We start from the raw sequence: 7,826 nt of genomic DNA on the forward strand, positions 1-7,826 counted from the left end.
GATTTTTAGACAGCCTACACCTACGTGAAAACTTTTCTTGTGTGCCAGCAAGACAAGACATAGTAGAGAATAGTGACCGGACTGTTAGAACCATTACCTATTCCGGAGCGACCTTGGGAAAGCATTTCCATGGACTTCATCATGGGTCTACCCAAGTTAGATGGATGCAACATTCTTATGGTGGTGGTTGATCGATTCTCTAAATACGACATTTTCATTCCAACCCCAGCTAAGTGTCCAGTCGAGGTAGCGACATCACTATTTATGAAGCACGTAAGTGATCAGAATGGCCGCTTCACAGGAAGGTTCTGGAAGGAACTCTTCAAACTCATGGGGTCGGATCTAAACTTCTCCACTAGCTTTCACCCTCAGACAAATGGCCAGACGGAGCGGGTAAATGGCTTATTGGAGGTATATATACATGAGACACTATATGAGTGCCAACTAGCAGGATTGAGCGAAGCTACTTGACATAGCCCAATTCTCCTATAATTTGCAAAGGAGTGAGTCTACCGGAATGAGCCCATTCGAGATCATCACAGGTCAGCAACCACTCAGTTCAAACGATATTGCTACATGTTATAAGGGAAATAGCCTAGCCGCTTACCGATTTGCAAAGGGGTGGCAAGATTAGAATGAATTGGCATGCTCGTGCTTGAACAAGGCGGCAAAGAAGATGAAGAAATAGGCCGACAAGAAGCAAAGGTATATGGAGTATCAAGTTGGAGACTTGGTCATTGTCAGGCTTTCTACATTGGATCGACATAAAGGGCTGCACGAGAGCTTGATGCGCAAGTATGAGGGCTCATTTCCGATCGAGAAGAAAGTGGGGAACGTAGCTTATAGGGTAAAGCTTCCCCCAACCGTGAAGTATCATCTGGTCTTCCATGTAAGTATATTGAAGACATATCATCAAGATACGGAAGATCCAGATAGAGGAAAGTCTAGTCGAGCGCCAACATGGATTCGCATGGAGTTCGACAAGGAGGCCGAATAAATTCTTGCGGATAGGACAGTTCTTGAAGCCAACAACCACCCGAGGTTAGAGTACTTTGTGAAGTGGAAAGTCTTATCCGACAGTGAGAACAGTTGGGAATTGACGCGATCCTTGTGGCAGTTTGAAGACTTGATCGAGAAGTTTCGCCAGGAGAAGACTAAGCGATGAAGGCATCGCTAAGATATGTGAGGGAGAATGTCACAAACCGCCCTATTTTGGCTCAATTGGGTTCATTTGGACTCACTTATTCATGGTTGGGTCCATGAAGATCCTAGGGTTTACTAGAGTTTTCTTACATAATAAAGGTATGATAAATATCTTGTATCTAGAAGTTTCTAGGAAAGTCTCATGTAAATATCTAGGAAGATCTTTTAGGAGAAGTGTCTAGAGACTCAATCCTAACCATTGGTTGTAAGAACAATCTAGAAGGCTAATCATAGCCATCCATTGTAAGCTAGCCTTGCCTATAAATAGGGGGCTAAGACATTCTCTTTGTATCAAGCAAGAGTTGCTAAGTAATAAAGCAATAAGAGCTTTCACTTCCACTCTTGGGTGCTCTCTTCCCTTCTCTTGAGTGAGTGTTGGGGGAAAAGAGTGACTAAGTGCCGCACGGGTTCGAGTGAGGTTTGTGGTGAAAGAATCAGCCTGTGACACCTGCAGGTCCTCATCAATTGCACCCGACTCTTAGTGGGGTTATTCATTGGGACATTTGGTTGGATAATGGGATAATTTTAGGAATTTTATTTCATAGTGTTATTCATTAGGACAATAGAACAAGAATAATACTTTTTTGTGTTATTGGTTTTTAGAACACTAGTGAGATAATTTTACCACTTGGGATAAAATTACCACACTCATATACAAAAATATTATCCCAATCGTAGAAATTTACTCCATCCTCCATATTGGAACAATTTTGTTCCACTTTGAAGGCAATTGGGATAATCTTCAAATCTTTTTTGTATTACTTAAAGTAATACATGCTAATTATATTATAAATATATGACTGATATGAAAAGTATAAATTAATAATATATTCAATATATTATATTATATTATTATAGTTTAATTTATATGTATAATTTATTTTATGATATTTATTATATATTATTATGCAATATCACATACTATATTATATAATAGTACAACATATTTATTATAATATTATATAATATTTTAATAACATATATTATTATATAATATTAATTTAGTAATTATAGTATAACATACTATATTATTGTATAAATAACATATATTATTATATAATATTTTAATAACATATTTTAATATTTTAATAACATATATTAATAATATTATATAATAACATATATTAATTTTTTAACAACATATATATAATATTTTAATAACATATATTAATAATATTATGTAATATATTATTATATAATATTAATTAGTAATTATAGTATAACGTATTTATTATAATATTATATAATATTTTATACAGTACATTATATCCTATGATACTATATTATAATATATTAAATTAAATAATATATTATGAAAGTATTACATTAAATATATTGTTCATATATTATATCAATTTTATATAATGAAGGATAGTATATAATTGTAATATAAATATATATTATATATTAAGTAGTAAATTAGTATAACATATTATATTTATGTATAATAAATAAATAATTATATAAATATTATATTATTAAAATATTTTATTAAATATATTGATCTTATATTATATTTATTATTATATAGTATAGCCATCTAATATAATATAACTAATTTTAATTATATAATAATTAATAATATTAATAGAAATTATAGTATAACTATATATTTTAATATATATAAAGTAAAATATATAATTTTATTTACAGTACATTATTATCTTTATGATACTATATTATAATTATATTAAATTAAATAATATATTATTGAAAGTATTACATTAAATATATTGTTTCATATATTATATCAATTATATATAATGACGATACTAATATAATGTAATATAATATAATAATTAATAATATTAAGTAGTAATTATAGTATAACATATTATATTTATGTATAAATAAAATAAATAATTATATTAAATATTATATTATTAGAATATTTTATTAAATATATTGATCTTATATTATATTTATTATTATATAGTATAGCATGCTAATATAATATAATATATTTTAATTTAATATAATAATTAATAATATTAATTAGAAATTATAGTATAATATATATTTTAATATAAAGTAAAATAATATTCATATTATAATAATATACTAAATAATATACTAAGGCTGTGTTTGGGAATGTTGATTTGGGCTTGGATTTGAAATTCTGGACATTTCAAATCCAAATATCATGTTTGGACTCAACTTTGGATCATGATTTTAAATCAAGTTATTTAATAGAATGAATTTGAAAGGTCCAAAACTATAGATTTCAAATTTCACCACAGTAGTTGGTATTTATCAAATCCTCACCCCACAATCCCAACCCCTCAAAACCCCGACTCCTCTCTTTTTCCTCTCTCACGCTCGTGTTGAAGTCCCGACTCCTCAAAATCTCAATCTCGATCTCTCTCCATCGCAGGTAGTCTCTTCCTCCTCTCCTCTACTCCCCCCCTCTTCCTTCCGTCGGCCGGCCACCATCATCTCCTCTCTCTCTCTCTCTCTCTCTCTCTCTGAACCTAGGGTTAGGGTTTCGTAGGCTCCGAAGAATCGATGGATGGAGATTCTCTCGAGATCCAGTGAAGAAGACGAGGACGAGTACTTAAGACGTGAGGGTTCCTCTCAAAGAGGTAATGATTTGATCGTTGATTTTTGAGTTGTTTCTATTTCTGACCCTTTTCGTTGTGAAGGGGATTTTACGGTGAGATTTGATGGGAAGAATGCGGAGCAGAAGCAGCAGCTGCTGACGCCGAGATCGAAGCATTCTGCAATGGAGCAACGGAGGAGGAGCAAAATTAATGACAGGTCTGTGATTTTGATGGATAATGCTGGTTCTCCTTTTTTTATTCGCTGAAGTCTGTGCTAGTGTCTTTAGGGTTGCTCAATGTTCATCCCCCCCCCCCTTCCTTTATTATTTGGAACTTTGCAACATTGTAAATTGTTGCTTGTTATGGGTTTTGGTTTCCTGAACTGGTGAAATCTATATGCAAAATTCTTAGGTTAATGTTGGATATATCATGATCGACAAAATCCATATCGAGATGGTCTTTAGATCTTTGGTTGCTGAACTATAGATTAAGTTATCAACATGCCAGTTACTTAGTAGCCGCAATATTTTTGAATCACAAATAGCAGAAAGCTTTATATTTAGTGGTCACTGTGTCTGAATCTTGATCATTGGTATTAAAACATCCCTTACTTTTAACTTTAAATCCACAGTTCCGACAGTGCTAGTTCGTGTTTGTACCACAGTATAGCACCATCAGAACCCATCTTTTGCCTCTGCACGAGTTGGTTAATGCATCTACTATAATTTTACTTCCCTCTAGTGCTCAACCTCCAAAAATGATTTCTTACTTATAGCAGTCTAGCTCATTTACGTGTAAAATTTGTGATATTACTTTCTGACTACTAAATACATGCTTTTCGACCTGTTATGAGCTGGAGGTTGAGAAAATTAAAATTGTCTCTAATGCTTTTCAAGCATCTTCTGCAGTCTGATTCGCTGGCTTCCTCAACGTCAGCACATTGGCGCCATCAACCTGTAAAAATGTTAGTCACAGTAAAAATCAATAATTTCATACTCAGGAATAATTACTATCATGTTGAGTGAAGTTGTTACCCCTGGTGGAGGATTATAATGTATATCATCATCTGTAATATCAAGATACGCCAGTAAACCATTCAGTGTACGCAAATCCCATATATCTGTCATAGATGTAACTAAGTGATCACTAGTTATATGATGATGATAGATATTTGCAAGCTATTTTCTTCTGAATTAAAAACTCACCATCATGTTGCTCTTGAAAGTGCAAGCTTCCATCCTGAGGCAATTTGTCGTGGGGGAACTCATAGTTGAAATTAGCAGAGACTTGGGGTAGGGGAGGTATCGAGAAATTCAACAGTGGAAACATCCATGGTTTGGACATATGATGATGTATCTTGATGATTAGTCTGAGGTGCAGGTTGACATCCGACTGCATCAGGCTCATGAATCTCAACACCACTGTCAGTAGAGGCATTAACTGAGCCATTGGTCTTATTGGAGACATTGGTCTCATTTGGAGCCATTGGTCTCATATGGTTTGGACATATGATGATATATCCAGAATATGAAGGCTTTTACATTTTATTCGCATATGTTTTCTTTTTTGGATGGATTACCAGAGTATCGCCCAAGAGAGCCTTCACCATTGGTGAATATATATAAAAACATTTCCTATATTTTTCCCCTTCTACATTCTTTTCCTTTCCTTTTTGTTTTGTTTTGTTTTGTCTATGTGCTAGCTCCCTTTGATTGCTCCTTTATGCATGTTGCACATAATTCTTTGCGTTTTTTATCAAAGTTGGCATGTATGTAAACTTTAGGGAAAGAGGAAAGTCATCTTAGCACCGCACTATAGGCTGTCTAATAAAAATTACAAAGTAAATGATTTTATTTCTCTAGCTATCAACTGTAGTTATCCATTTTACTTCCAAAACCAACTACTGTGGGAGATTAGAACTAAATATGCATACAATCTTTTATCTATTTGGTAGTTCTATATGGTACATCCTTGCCTAATCTCATATTACATTTGCATTATTAAAAGAAGAAAAGGAAACACGACTAATGATAAATTAATCAGTTTTCTTCATGAAAGGTTTTAGTCTATGCATTGAGATAGTTTCTTGTTGGACGACGAGACTCGTCAAATCTTTGAACCTGTTCGGGTAAGTTCTCTCTTGGATTTATTTTTTGGGCAAGTGCTATGATATATGCTATTTAGCTATCTTGAGTAGCATATTTTGTGTTCTACCACTTGCTTCAAGTTTCTAAACTTTATCAATTTTCGTCATTATGATTTGTTCAACATTAAAAACTATCTTGATCATCTTGATTGGATTTTAGCATGGTTTGAATTCATTAGATAATGTTGTCTGTCGATTTTTGTGTCATTGACTAATTGATGCTAAATTGTATAATGTAGGACTCAATAAATTCTTTGAGACATGAAGTTCGACAAAATGGAGAGAAAGGAGGCGAAGACTTGAACGATAAATAGAGGATTATACATATGGTTTCTTTTAATAGTTTTATGTTGTGGTTATTTGGCTTGTTGTAGCAAATCATGGTTACTTGTTGTAGCAAATCATGGTTATCAACTATCTATAGCATGTTGTATTTTATTGTAGCAAATCATGGTTACTTGTTGTAGCAAATCATGGTTATCAACTATCTATAGCATGTTGTATTTTAAATGAAGGCTTATTGTGTGTTATCAACTATCTATAGCATGTTGTATTTTAAATGAAGGCTTATTGTGTAGCCTAGAGCTTCTTATGATGATTTTTTGCTAAACTCTACTGTGTCATCAAGTCTTTTTATCATGACTAGTTATTGGAGTAGTATTTTTATTCTTTGGGGATCGAAGGTCAATTTAGTATTGGATGAAACCATGAAAAAAATGTCATAATAATGAATATTTTGGACATCATTACTATTTTTGTATTCTCTTGTACTGGTTCAGGAAGGATAAGATGTTTTCATGTGTATTTATAATTGCTATCGAAGAGATCAATTTTGATTTTGAATCACTTCTCAAAGTTTATTTCAAATCCAAATTCATGTATAATAAAATTTATCCAAACATTAGATTTTAAATCTTTGATTTCAAATCCTTGCATTTAGTAATGACATCCAAACAAATAATTTTATTAAATCATGAATTTCAAATCCTAGATTTAAAATCCCTTGATTTTAAATCAAGCTTTCAAATCCAAATCTTAGTTCCCAAACGTAGCCTAAACGAATTTGATAATTTAATTTAGAAGTAATAAATAGATAAAATTATATTTTAATAAAGTGCCACATCATCAATTATCTCACATGAATTGTCAAATCAAAGGTTCAAATTGTCTCATTATCCCAATTTATCCCGCTTTGCTCTACTCAAAATATCCCAAAAGGATAAAATTGTTCCATGAGAATAATTTTCTTACTTGGCCCAAATTATTTACAAACCCCTTAATCTCAACGTCAAAATCCCTCCTTCAAAAGAAGCAACCAATCTTCACAGAATCAAAAATCAGATCTGGCCGCCGCTCTCTCCTCCAAAAGAGCAAATTGGAATTTATTGATATTTTGTATATAGAGAAGTGTCATGTGTTTACTTTTCGCACAGGGCCCCTAAAATCTCAGAACCGGCCCTGACTATGCATGTATATGCACCTCTTCCAATCTGCTCGTCAAGCACTTGTTAGCCTGCATATATATAGCCTCAAATTGCACACCGCCGGCGCCGGTATTGGTTCTCTACTTTTAAGTTCCTATATTTTTTTGAAAGAGTATGGAGAAGTGTCGTTGCAGGTAAGGGGCTGTTTGGTTACATTATTTCTTGAGTGAAAGTGGTGTAAACTTACTGTACATAGGGTCCACGTTCAGCTTTCACTGTTTTACAGTGTTTGCATGCAACTTTAAAATCATGTAAAGTTGCTGATGTGTCACCCAATTGGTGATGTGTCCGTGTAAAGCAAAATCCCCCCAAAATGAGCTATTTTGGGCGGAAAGCTGCTATAATGTCAGTAAAGGACATTTAAAAAAATAAACTTACCAATTAACTCATCTTTCCATCACCACTCTTTCTTCTCTATTTCTTCTTGTGTCATAAATACTCTAGTTTACATTA

The 7,826-nt window shown here is 32.8% G+C and overlaps 1 long non-coding RNA gene across 1 annotated transcript; it reads left to right on the top strand.

Annotated features, from left to right (window-relative positions):
• LOC109824740 lies at positions 3,765-6,327 on the top strand. Its single transcript, XR_002242757.1, has 3 exons — positions 3,765-3,785; positions 3,846-3,960; positions 6,129-6,327. It is a non-coding gene; the product is annotated as an uncharacterized LOC109824740 (long non-coding RNA).

Source organism: Asparagus officinalis, chromosome 9 (assembly GCF_001876935.1).
Source record: "Asparagus officinalis chromosome 9, Aspof.V1, whole genome shotgun sequence".
NCBI lineage: Eukaryota > Viridiplantae > Streptophyta > Magnoliopsida > Asparagales > Asparagaceae > Asparagus > Asparagus officinalis.